Source organism: Manis pentadactyla, chromosome 5 (assembly GCF_030020395.1).
Source record: "Manis pentadactyla isolate mManPen7 chromosome 5, mManPen7.hap1, whole genome shotgun sequence".
NCBI lineage: Eukaryota > Metazoa > Chordata > Mammalia > Pholidota > Manidae > Manis > Manis pentadactyla.
The window spans coordinates 126,514,439-126,528,150 of NC_080023.1; positions in this window are offsets into that span (position 1 = coordinate 126,514,439).

Consider the following 13,712-nt stretch of genomic DNA (forward strand, 5'->3'; position numbering starts at 1 on the left):
AAGCACAATGAAGAAAGCCTTTCGTGCTTGGCTGTTTTCTCCACAGGTTTGGAATCATCCGGGAGATCCTTGTTTCCTGGGGGTGCTACAAAGAGGACGCACAGAACCGGAGTGTCCTGGTGAGTGAAAGCATAGCCCTGAAGATTCCTTTGTAGTAAAGTGTCAGTAACCGCTGCAATAGAGCCTTATGCCAGAGTCTGCTGGAGAAACAATCCACCATGCACTGAGGAGACCTTCCCTGAGAGAATACTATGCTGATATCCCCTTGCATGCAACTTGCTCCTATGTGATATAGAAAACTTAGTTAACATAGCATTAGAAGGCTAAGCACTTGATCACTTTACTGTTTTTCGGATTTGTTGTGCGTGTCATTTCCTGTATGTATTTTTGGTATTCGGAAGCGAGGGATACGTGGTTTTCTTTGTGATACTGTGTGTACTCCATGTTGTGGTACACTATGTGTGATGTCTTCTAGTTTGTTTTGCCTTGTATTATCTATGGTCTGTGGGTCTTGCCTCTTTTCTGTGTGTTGTGTGTTGCCTATTTTGTGTGTATTTTACCTGTCATATGTGTGGTGTAGGTTCCTTACTGCTTGTTGTGTACACTGTTCTGTGAATTTTTCACCGTGTGGTGTGTGATGCGTGATGCTGGAATTTGTGAGTTGTCTCGTGTGTGTTTAGTGGTTCTTTGTGCATTGTATATTTTGCCTTTCCTGATGAGTTATCTGTTGACCATTGTACACATTGTGTGTTTGGTGTGTGGCTTCCAGTCTATTGTGTAGTGTGAAATGTGTATGATCTTTCTTTGGTCTGTTGTGTTATGTACTGTGTTCTGGGTTGTGTAAGTGCTGTCTATATGCCTTCTGTGTGTTACATACTGGGTAGATTTTGGCTGGTCTGTGTAATTTGAGCGTTGTGTGTGATGTTGATTGAGGCTTCTGTCGGACATGTTGTGTGCATGTGTTTGTTTTGTGTGTGTTTGTGGGTTTTGGTTCGTGCTTTTTCCATGTGGCTCTGCGAGTGCTCTGTACTGTATGCTAGTGGTTGTGTGTGTAGTGTGTGGCATGTTATATTTGTGGTGCTTTTGTTTTCATCAGCTGTGTGTGGATTTGTATGTGTTGTGTCAGTTTTTTGTGCGTGATTGCGACTTGTGCGATCTGTTAGAGAGGTTGTATGTGTGTCTGGCTGTTTGAGTTATGCACATGATGTGAGATATGCTGACTGTGTGTGGTTGTGCTTGTTTATTATGTCTCTTGGAGTGTGCAGTACGTTGTCTGTGAAATGATTTTCATTTGTATTGTGAGCAGCTTTGTGCCATGAAGGGTGTCGGGTGTGTGTACTGTGACTATTGTGTTGCATGTACCTGTGTTGTGTGTGTGTTCTCCATTGTGCTCCTGTGTGAGGATGTATGTGTGGTGTCTCTATCCGTGGTTGTGCGTGTAGTGTGTGAAATGTGTACTGTTTGTCTTCTCTGTTTGTTATGTGTGTTTCACCTATGGCTTTGTGAGTGTTGCGTGTGTTTTGCATGTGTGATTGTGATTTGTGTGTGGTTCTGTTTGAGGGGTTAGTGTGTGTGGTTGTTATGTTTGTGATGTGAGATGTGTTGTCCATGGGTGGTTTTGCTTGTCTGGTGTGCCTCATTGTGTGTGCTGCATGTACTCTCGCGAATGTGATTTTTGTGTTTTAAGAGAAACATGTGCTCTGTAGCGTCTGGTGTGTGCCCTGTGACTGTTGTGTTGTTACCTTTTGAGTTCTGTGTGTGTGTGTGTGTGCATCGTGTAGTGGTGCCCGCGTGTGTGGTGTCTGTGTGCATTGGTGTGTGGGGTGTGTAGTGTGTACAATGTGTGCTATGTGTGTTAATTGTTGGTTGTGTGTTTTGCGTGTGGTTTTGTATGTGTTGTTTGTGTTTTGCGTGTGTGATTGTGGTACGTGTTTGGCTGTGTTTGAGAGGTTGTGTGTGTGATTGGTTGTTATGGGTGTGAGGTGAGATGTGCTATCTGTATGTGGTTTTGCTTGTGTGGTGTGCCTCGTTGAGTGTGGGGTGTGTACATGGTTAAATGTGGTTTGTGAGAATTTTGTGCCTTTATGTCCTCTGATGTTTGTGGTGTATGTTGTTTCAAATGTTGTGCTGTTTGCGTGTTGAGTTTGTGTGTGTTCTCCATATCTTTGTGTTTGTGGTTGTTTACTTGTGTTTGTTGTGGTTATTCCTCGAGTGTGTGTTGTGTGTGGCTTTATGTGTGGTATGTAGTGGTCGCGTCGGTCTGTGTGTTGTGCTGTCAATGCAGGGTGTCGTGTGTGCCATGAGTTGTGATGCTTAATTTGTGAGTGATGCTTCTGTGTGTTGCGTGATGTATTGTTCTCTGATTTGTGTATGATTTTGCATGTTGTGGTAATGTATTGATGTGATACTTTCAATGTGCGTGTCGTGTGTGCGATGTTTGTGTTGTGCATCTACTTGTGATGTGTTTTGTGTTTGTTGGGTTTTGTGTGATGTGTGAAGTGCGCTGTTTGTCTTTTGTGTCCACGGTAGGGTGTGTTTTGTGGTGTTTGCTGTGTGATTCTGTACGTGTTCTGTGTTGTGTTACATTTTGCGTGCTGTGTTATTATGTGATTTTCTCTTTGAAGTCTGTGATCTGCTGGTTTAATGTGCGTGGCGGTGTTTATGTGGTTGTGTGTGTGTTTCCTGGGTGTTGTGTTCTTTCTGTGTTGTGACTTTTGTGCATGTGATGTGTGCAGTTTGGGTACTTTGTTGTTTGTAGTGTGTGTTCTGTGTCTATTTCTCTGTGGAGTGCTGGGTGGCTGGTGCGGTTGTGGGTGTTTCTGTGTTGGGTGTTGTGTGCTTGGAGTGCGTCCTTGTGTGTTGTACGTTTGGCGTCTTTTGTACAGCGAGTTGTGTTCGTGATTGGGAATGTCATGTGGTCTGTGAATGGCTTTCCGTTTCATGTTAAATGTGGGATGTGACCGCACGTGCGTTGCGTGATGTGCAACGTATTGTGCTCTCAGTTGCATGCGTGTTGTGTGTGCTCTTATCTGTTTTGCGTACTATGTGCATGGTGTCATCTGTGTATTTTATGTGTTGTGTGGGATATTGTGTGTTGTGTCGGATATGCTTCGTATATATGTTGTGCGCTTTGCACTGTGTGTTCTGTGAGGCTCTGTGTGCTGTATGTTTTCTGTGTTTTGCGTGAAGTGTGTAGTGTGTGAACTGTGTTTCATAAATTCGGTGTTGTTTCTGTGGTTGTGTAGTTTTTGCATGTCATTTGGCATGTGTTTTGTGTGGTGTGTGCTTTGCGTGTGTGAATGTGATTTCTGCGTGGTTGTGTTTGAGAGGTTGTGTGGGTGTTTGCTTGTTATGTGTGTGATGTGAAATGTGTTGTCTGTGTGTTGTTGTGCTTGTTTAGTGTGCCTCATTGTGTGTGCTGTGTGTACTCTGTGAAATGTGGTTCGTGTGTGTTGTGAGCGATTCTGTGCCTGGATGTGTCTGGTGTGTGTCTTGTGACTTGTGCTGTTCCAGTTTGGCTCTTGTGTGTATGCGTTTTGCACAGTGCAGCCCGGGCGTGCATATGAGTGTGGGGTGTCTGTGCATGATAGTGTGTGTGGCTTGTAGTGGGTGAAATGTGTGCTATGTGGGCTTCTGTTGGTTGTGTGTTTTGCATGTGGTTTTGTATGTGTACTGTGATTTGTGTTTGGCTGTGTTTGAGAGGTTGTTATGTTTGTTGGGTTGAGTTACGGGTGTGATGTGAGATGTGTTGTCTTTGTGCAGTTGTGCTTGTGTAGTGTGCAACATTGTGTGTGTTGTGCGTACTCACTAACTGTGGTTCGTGTGAATTGTGTGCTTTAACGTCCTGTGTTGTTTGCGGTGTGTGTTGTACTCTACGTTGTGCTGTGTGCGTGTTGAGAGGTTCTGTGTGTACTCTATGTATGCGTTTGTGGGTGTTTTGTTGTGTGTGTTGTGGTTGTTGCTTGAGTGTGTGCCGTGTGTGGCTCTATGTGTGGCATGTGGTGTTTGCGTTGTTCTGTGTGTGTTGCACTGTTAATGCAGGGCGTTGTGTTTTTTGTGAGATGTGATTTTAATTTCTGTGTGTGATGCTTGTGTGTGTTGTGTGATGTGCTGTTCTGTGATTTGTGTTTGTGTTGAGTGTATTGTTCTCTGTGTGCTGCATATTGCGTGGATGTTGTGTGGTCTGTGTTTTGCAAGTTGTGTGAGATATTAATTGTGTTACGACTGATATGCTTTGTGCATGTGTTGCGCATTTGGCATTGCCCATTCTGTGAGACTCTGTGGGCTCTATGCTTTAAGTGTGTTTGGAGTGATGTGTGTAGAGTGTGAAATGTGTGTTGCAAAAATTCGGTGTTCTTTTTCTTGTGGTTTGTGTGTTTTTTGCATGTGGCTTCGTATGTGTTGTATATGTGGTGTGCATTTTGCATGTGTGATTGTGACTCGTGTGTGGTTGTGTTTGACAGGTTGGGTGTGTGGTTGGCTGTTCGAGTAATGAGGGTAGTTTGTGATGTGCGTACTGTGTGTGGTCATGCTTGGTCAGTGAGCCTCACTATGTGTGCGTGTTCACTCTGAGAACCATGCTTCAAGTGTATTGTGTGCAGTTACGTTCTCTGTGTGTGTGGTGTTTGACGTTCAGTGTGCTGTGCTGTTCGGGTGTTGAGAGACTTCTGCATTCAAGCACACTGGAGATAGCCCCTAAAGCTTGTCCGTTTTCTCCACAGGTTCGTAAACCACTGGGGGGGGGGATCTTGTTTCCTGAGGGCGATAGAAGAGGATGCAAAGAGCCGCCTCGTCCCTTTAATAGCAATGCTCTGAAGATGCCTTTGTAGTAAAGAGCCAGAAACTCCTGCAGGAGAGCCTTATGCCGGACTTTGCTGGGGAAACAATCCACCGTGCACTGAGGAGACCGTCCCTGAGAGAATACTAGGCTGCTTTCGCCGTGCATGCAATTTGCTCCTATGTGATATGGAAAACAGTAAACTTTGCAGCAGAAGGCGGTCTTCTCTGTACGCCCTCTATGTCAAGGATGTAAGTGGGCTTCGAATAGGCCTTAGCACTAGCCAAACGGGAAGTTGCAGAACAAGATGCTTCGAAATAACAACAGTGGAGGCAAGTCAGCGTTGGATTCAGCTTACGTTTGTGAAAGAAAGGAGTGCAGGATGCCCCATTCAAGGAATCATTGAAGACTTTGCAGTGGAAGCTGAAACTGAGCTTGCAATGAGCTTTCCGTGTCTGTCCTGTGGTGTCTGCACCCAAAGCGCCTGAGTGAAGTCTGCTGTGTAGAACTCGCTTATGCTGAACAGCGGACACTCGCTTGTGTGGCCATTAACGTGAAGCCTTGCAGAGGAAGCACGGCTGTCAGAAATATGCGTGCATACAGTGACTTTAGCTTGGAAGTTTCGAACGTCGCTTTTTTCTGCTACCTCCTGGCTGCGTCAGAGTGTCCCAGGTTGGTCTGTGGGGTATGTAAGCCGGTCTCCCGTGCCACAGTATGAGCTTTGAAAACTAAGTGCACATTGGCTTCAGTCCCCCAGCATCATGTCAGCAAGTGGTGCGTGCAAGCTTCTTCACAGCCTGTTGGCGGATGGGCCCTAAGCCTCAGAGCTGCTGTCCTGCAGAGAAGGCTCTGAGGCCGTCTCAGTCCAAGTGATTTGCTGCTCAGACATGTCCGGACGGACAGCGAAGCACTGCTGTGTCAAGGCGAGCTTCTTATATATGCTTGTACTCCCAGGCACAAGGATACTGTGAAGAGGTCTTCTGCCCTAACTCAGGTGAAGAGGCAGTGCAAGTTGCTTTCTGCACAGCATTGAAGCAGGACGGACAGGGGTTCTGTTCAAAAGGTGAAAAGCAGGCAGCACCAGGAGCCTCTGTCAAGTAAGCTCCTCTTTATGCCTAGGGAAGCTTCATTCGAACCTGCAATGGAAATTGTTCTGGGCTAACTGTGCTCTAACTTCACGATCTAACACTCTCAGTTACATTCTCCTAACTCACACAGAGTGGAATGGCCAAACGTAGGTGGGCATGGTGTCCTCTCTGAATGCACCTTACTTCCAAGAGATACGTGTGCTGTGAATAGGACTTGCAACAAGGTATAAGGGAAGATGCTGTTGGGGCTCCTTCAGCTGATCATCCTTTCATCACAACAAAGCTCTTCTCCGGGCCAGACCTGCGTCAACCTGAACAAACCATGTGCAGCACGGCTCTCTCTTTGTGATCTGCAGGGAGAAAGAATCCTTTGCCATGATTCTAAAGCGAAATGCTTAAGGGCAGTCCTTAGACCTCTGCATTCAAGCACACTGAAGAAAGCCTTTCGTGCTTGGCTGTTTTCTCCACAGGTTTGGAATCATCCGGGAGATCCTTGTTTCCTGGGGGTGCTACAAAGAGGACGCACAGAACCGGAGTGTCCTGGTGAGTAAAAGCATAGCCCTGAAGATGCCTTTGTCGTAAAGTGTCAGGAACTGCTGCAGGAGAGCCTTATGCCAGACTCTGCTGGAGAAACAGTCCACCGTGCACTGAGGAGACCTTCCCTGAGCGAATACTCTGCTAGTTTCCCCTTACATGCTACTTGCTCCTATGTGATACAGAAAACTTAGTTAACATGGCAGTAGAAGGCTAAGCACCTGATCTCTTTTGTGTTTTTTGGGTTTGTTGTGCGTGTGGTGTGCTGTATGTGTTTTTGGTATTCGGCAGTGAGTGATTTGTGGTGTTTTCTTGTGATTCTGTGTGTATTCTCTGTTCTGGTCCGCTGTGTGTGATGTGTTCATGTGTGTTTTGCGTTGTGTTATCTATGGTCTGTGGGTCTCGCTTCTTTCCTGTGTGTTGTTGTGTGTTGTCCGTGTTGTGTCTATTTTATATGCCATATGTGTGGTATAGGTTCCTTACTGCTTGTTGAGTACACTGTTCTGTGTATTTTTCACCGTGTGGTGTGTGATGCTTGATGCTGGAATTTGTGAGTTGTGTTGTGTGTGTTGAGTGGTTCTTTGTGCATTGTATATTTTGCCCTTCCTGATGAGTTATCTGTTGACTGTTGTACACGTTTTGTGTTTGGTGTGTGGCTTCCAGTCTATTGTGTAGTGTGAAATGTGTCTGATCTTTCTTTGGTCTGTTGTGTTATGTACAGTGTTCTGGGTTGTGTGAGCGCTGTCTATATGCCTTCTGTGTGTCACGTACTGGGTAGATGTTGGCTGATCTGTGTGATTTGAGTGTTGTGTGTGATGTTGATTTAGCCTTGTGTCGCACGTGTTGTGTGCATGTGTTTGTTCTGTGTGTGTTTGTGGGTTTTGGTTCGTGATGTCTGCGTGTGCTCTGTACTGTATGCTTGCGGTTGCGTGTGTTGCGTGTGGTGCATTATATGTGCGTTGCATGTGTTTTCGTCAGCTGTGTGTGGATTTGTATGTGTTGTGTCGGTTTTGTGTGCGTGATTGTGACTTGTGCGATCTGTTAGAGAGGTTGTGTGTGTGTCTGGCTCTTTGAGTTATGCACATGATGTGAGATGTGTTGACCGTGTGTGGTTGTGCTTGTTTAGTATGTCTCTTGGTGTGTGCAGTACGTAGTCTGTGCAATGAATTTCGTGTGCATTGTGAGAAGCTTTGTGCCTTGAAGGGTGTGGTGTGTGTGCTGTGGCTACTGTGATGCATGTTCATGTGTTGTGTGTGTCTTCTACGTTGTGCTCCTGTGTGAGGATATATGTGTGGTGTCTCTGTGCGTGGTTGTGCATGTAGCGTGTTTTGGGTGAAATGTGTGCTGTTTGTCTTCTCTGTTGGTTACGTGTCTTTTGCCTATGGCTTTCTGAGTGTTGTGTGTGTTTTGCGTGTGTGATTGTGATTTGTGTGTGGTTGTGTTTGAGTGGTTGAGTGTGTGTGGTTGTTATGTTTGTGATGTGAGATATGTTGTCCGTGGGTGGTTGTGCTTGTTTAGTGTGCCTCACTGTGTGTGCTCCAAGTACTCTCGCAAATGTGATTTGTGTGTTTTATGAGAAACATGTGCTCTGTAGCGTCTGGTGTGTGCCCTGTGACTGTTGTGTTGTTACCTTTTGAGTTCTGTGTGTGTGAGTGTGTGCATCGTGTAGTGGTGCCCGCGTATGGGGTGTCTGTGTGCGTTGGTGTGTGGGGTGTGTAGTGTGTACAATGTGTGCTATGTGCGTTAATTGTTGGTTGTGTGTTTTGCGTGTGGTTTTGTATGTGTTGTTTGTGTTTTGCGTGTGTGATTGTGGTACGTGTTTGGCTGTGTTTGAGAGGTTGTGTGTGTGATTGGTTGTTATGGGTGTGAGGTGAGATGTGCTATCTGTATGTGGTTTTGCTTTTGTAGTGTGCCTCGTTGAGTGTGGGGTGTGTACATGGTTAAATGTGGTTTGTGAGAATTTTGTGCCTTTATGTCCTCTGATGTTTGTGGTGTATGTTGTTTCAAATGTTGTGCTGTTTGCGTGTTGAGTTTGTGTGTGTTCTCCATATCTTTGTGTTTGTGGTTGTTTACTTGTGTTTGTTGTGGTTATTCCTCGAGTGTGTGTTGTGTGTGGCTTTATGTGTGGTATGTAGTGGTCGCGTCGGTCTGTGTGTTGTGCTGTCAATGCAGGGTGTCGTGTGTGCCATGAGTTGTGATGCTTAATTTGTGAGTGATGCTTCTGTGTGTTGCGTGATGTATTGTTCTCTGATTTGTGTATGATTTTGCATGTTGTGGTAATGTATTGATGTGATACTTTCAATGTGCGTGTCGTGTGTGCGATGTTTGTGTTGTGCATCTACTTGTGATGTGTTTTGTGTTTGTTGGGTTTTGTGTGATGTGTGAAGTGCGCTGTTTGTCTTTTGTGTCCACGGTAGGGTGTGTTTTGTGGTGTTTGCTGTGTGATTCTGTACGTGTTCTGTGTTGTGTTACATTTTGCGTGCTGTGTTATTATGTGATTTTCTCTTTGAAGTCTGTGATCTGCTGGTTTAATGTGCGTGGCGGTGTTTATGTGGTTGTGTGTGTGTTTCCTGGGTGTTGTGTTCTTTCTGTGTTGTGACTTTTGTGCATGTGATGTGTGCAGTTTGGGTACTTTGTTGTTTGTAGTGTGTGTTCTGTGTCTATTTCTCTGTGGAGTGCTGGGTGGCTGGTGCGGTTGTGGGTGTTTCTGTGTTGGGTGTTGTGTGCTTGGAGTGCGTCCTTGTGAGTTGTACGTTTGGCGTCTTTTGTACAGCGAGTTGTGTTCGTGATTGGGAATGTCATGTGGTCTGTGAATGGCTTTCCGTTTCATGTTAAATGTGGGATGTGACCGCACGTGCGTTGCGTGATGCACACCATATTGTGCTCTCAGTTGCATGCGTGTTGTGTGTGCTCTTATCTGTTTTGCGTACTATGTGCATGGTGTCATCTGTGTATTTTATGTGTTGTGTGGGATATTGTGTGTTGTGTCGGATATGCTTCGTATATATGTTGTGCGCTTTGCACTGTGTGTTCTGTGAGGCTCTGTGTGCTGTATGTTTTCTGTGTTTTGCGTGAAGTGTGTAGTGTGTGAACTGTGTTTCATAAATTCGGTGTTGTTTCTGTGGTTGTGTAGTTTTTGCATGTCATTTGGCATGTGTTTTGTGTGGTGTGTGCTTTGCGTGTGTGAATGTGATTTCTGCGTGGTTGTGTTTGAGAGGTTGTGTGGGTGTTTGCTTGTTATGTGTGTGATGTGAAATGTGTTGTCTGTGTGTTGTTGTGCTTGTTTAGTGTGCCTCATTGTGTGTGCTGTGTGTACTCTGTGAAATGTGGTTCGTGTGTGTTGTGAGCGATTCTGTGCCTGGATGTGTCTGGTGTGTGTCTTGTGACTTGTGCTGTTCCAGTTTGGCTCTTGTGTGTATGCGTTTTGCACAGTGCAGCCCGGGCGTGCATATGAGTGTGGGGTGTCTGTGCATGATAGTGTGTGTGGCTTGTAGTGGGTGAAATGTGTGCTATGTGGGCTTCTGTTGGTTGTGTGTTTTGCATGTGGTTTTGTATGTGTACTGTGATTTGTGTTTGGCTGTGTTTGAGAGGTTGTTATGTTTGTTGGGTTGAGTTACGGGTGTGATGTGAGATGTGTTGTCTTTGTGCAGTTGTGCTTGTGTAGTGTGCAACATTGTGTGTGTTGTGCGTACTCACTAACTGTGGTTCGTGTGAATTGTGTGCTTTAACGTCCTGTGTTGTTTGCGGTGTGTGTTGTACTCTACGTTGTGCTGTGTGCGTGTTGAGAGGTTCTGTGTGTACTCTATGTATGCGTTTGTGGGTGTTTTGTTGTGTGTGTTGTGGTTGTTGCTTGAGTGTGTGCCGTGTGTGGCTCTATGTGTGGCATGTGGTGTTTGCGTTGTTCTGTGTGTGTTGCACTGTTAATGCAGGGCGTTGTGTTTTTTGTGAGATGTGATTTTAATTTCTGTGTGTGATGCTTGTGTGTGTTGTGTGATGTGCTGTTCTGTGATTTGTGTTTGTGTTGAGTGTATTGTTCTCTGTGTGCTGCATATTGCGTGGATGTTGTGTGGTCTGTGTTTTGCAAGTTGTGTGAGATATTAATTGTGTTACGACTGATATGCTTTGTGCATGTGTTGCGCATTTGGCATTGCCCATTCTGTGAGACTCTGTGGGCTCTATGCTTTAAGTGTGTTTGGAGTGATGTGTGTAGAGTGTGAAATGTGTGTTGCAAAAATTCGGTGTTCTTTTTCTTGTGGTTTGTGTGTTTTTTGCATGTGGCTTCGTATGTGTTGTATATGTGGTGTGCATTTTGCATGTGTGATTGTGACTCGTGTGTGGTTGTGTTTGACAGGTTGGGTGTGTGGTTGGCTGTTCGAGTAATGAGGGTAGTTTGTGATGTGCGTACTGTGTGTGGTCATGCTTGGTCAGTGAGCCTCACTATGTGTGCGTGTTCACTCTGAGAACCATGCTTCAAGTGTATTGTGTGCAGTTACGTTCTCTGTGTGTGTGGTGTTTGACGTTCAGTGTGCTGTGCTGTTCGGGTGTTGAGAGACTTCTGCATTCAAGCACACTGGAGATAGCCCCTAAAGCTTGTCCGTTTTCTCCACAGGTTCGTAAACCACTGGGGGGGGGGATCTTGTTTCCTGAGGGCGATAGAAGAGGATGCAAAGAGCCGCCTCGTCCCTTTAATAGCAATGCTCTGAAGATGCCTTTGTAGTAAAGAGCCAGAAACTCCTGCAGGAGAGCCTTATGCCGGACTTTGCTGGGGAAACAATCCACCGTGCACTGAGGAGACCGTCCCTGAGAGAATACTAGGCTGCTTTCGCCGTGCATGCAATTTGCTCCTATGTGATATGGAAAACAGTAAACTTTGCAGCAGAAGGCGGTCTTCTCTGTACGCCCTCTATGTCAAGGATGTAAGTGGGCTTCGAATAGGCCTTAGCACTAGCCAAACGGGAAGTTGCAGAACAAGATGCTTCGAAATAACAACAGTGGAGGCAAGTCAGCGTTGGATTCAGCTTACGTTTGTGAAAGAAAGGAGTGCAGGATGCCCCATTCAAGGAATCATTGAAGACTTTGCAGTGGAAGCTGAAACTGAGCTTGCAATGAGCTTTCCGTGTCTGTCCTGTGGTGTCTGCACCCAAAGCGCCTGAGTGAAGTCTGCTGTGTAGAACTCGCTTATGCTGAACAGCGGACACTCGCTTGTGTGGCCATTAACGTGAAGCCTTGCAGAGGAAGCACGGCTGTCAGAAATATGCGTGCATACAGTGACTTTAGCTTGGAAGTTTCGAACGTCGCTTTTTTCTGCTACCTCCTGGCTGCGTCAGAGTGTCCCAGGTTGGTCTGTGGGGTATGTAAGCCGGTCTCTCGTGCCACAGTATGAGCTTTGAAAACTAAGTGCACATTGGCTTCAGTCCCCCAGCATCATGTCAGCAAGTGGTGCGTGCAAGCTTCTTCACAGCCTGTTGGCGGATGGGCCCTAAGCCTCAGAGCTGCTGTCCTGCAGAGAAGGCTCTGAGGCCGTCTCAGTCCAAGTGATTTGCTGCTCAGACATGTCCGGACTGACAGCGAAGCACTGCTGTGTCAAGGCGAGCTTCTTATATATGCTTGTACTCCCAGGCACAAGGATACTGTGAAGAGGTCTTCTGCCCTAACTCAGGTGAAGAGGCAGTGCAAGTTGCTTTCTGCACAGCATTGAAGCAGGACGGACAGGCGTTCTGTTCAAAAGGTGAAAAGCAGGCAGCACCAGGAGCCTCTGTCAAGTAAGCTCCTCTTTATGCCTAGGGAAGCTTCATTCGAACCTGCAATGGAAATTGTTCTGGGCTAACTGTGCTCTAACTTCACGATCTAACACTCTCAGTTACATTCTCCTAACTCACACAGAGTGGAATGGCCAAACGTAGGTGGGCATGGTGTCCTCTCTGAATGCACCTTACTTCCAAGAGATACGTGTGCTGTGAATAGGACTTGCAACAAGGTATAAGGGAAGATGCTGTTGGGGCTCCTTCAGCTGATCATCCTTTCATCACAACAAAGCTCTTCTCCGGGCCAGACCTGCGTCAACCTGAACAAACCATGTGCAGCACGGCTCTCTCTTTGTGATCTGCAGGGAGAAAGAATCCTTTGCCATGATTCTAAAGCAAAATGCTTAAGTGCAGTCCTTAGACCTCTGCATTCAAGCACACTGAAGAAAGCCTTTCGTGCTTGGCTGTTTTCTCCACAGGTTTGGAATCATCCGGGAGATCCTTGTTTCCTGGGGGTGCTACAAAGAGGACGCACAGAACCGGAGTGTCCTGGTGAGTAAAAGCATAGCCCTGAAGATGCCTTTGTCGTAAAGTGTCAGGAACTGCTGCAGGAGAGCCTTATGCCAGACTCTGCTGGAGAAACAGTCCACCGTGCACTGAGGAGACCTTCCCTGAGCGAATACTCTGCTAGTTTCCCCTTACATGCTACTTGCTCCTATGTGATACAGAAAACTTAGTTAACATGGCAGTAGAAGGCTAAGCACCTGATCTCTTTTGTGTTTTTTGGGTTTGTTGTGCGTGTGGTGTGCTGTATGTGTTTTTGGTATTCGGCAGTGAGTGATTTGTGGTGTTTTCTTGTGATTCTGTGTGTATTCTCTGTTCTGGTCCGCTGTGTGTGATGTGTTCATGTGTGTTTTGCGTTGTGTTATCTATGGTCTGTGGGTCTCGCTTCTTTCCTGTGTGTTGTTGTGTGTTGTCCGTGTTGTGTCTATTTTATATGCCATATGTGTGGTATAGGTTCCTTACTGCTTGTTGAGTACACTGTTCTGTGTATTTTTCACCGTGTGGTGTGTGATGCTTGATGCTGGAATTTGTGAGTTGTGTTGTGTGTGTTGAGTGGTTCTTTGTGCATTGTATATTTTGCCCTTCCTGATGAGTTATCTGTTGACTGTTGTACACGTTTTGTGTTTGGTGTGTGGCTTCCAGTCTATTGTGTAGTGTGAAATGTGTCTGATCTTTCTTTGGTCTGTTGTGTTATGTACAGTGTTCTGGGTTGTGTGAGCGCTGTCTATATGCCTTCTGTGTGTCACGTACTGGGTAGATGTTGGCTGATCTGTGTGATTTGAGTGTTGTGTGTGATGTTGATTTAGCCTTGTGTCGCACGTGTTGTGTGCATGTGTTTGTTCTGTGTGTGTTTGTGGGTTTTGGTTCGTGATGTCTGCGTGTGCTCTGTACTGTATGCTTGCGGTTGCGTGTGTTGCGTGTGGTGCATTATATGTGCGTTGCATGTGTTTTCGTCAGCTGTGTGTGGATTTGTATGTGTTGTGTCGGTTTTGTGTGCGTGATTGT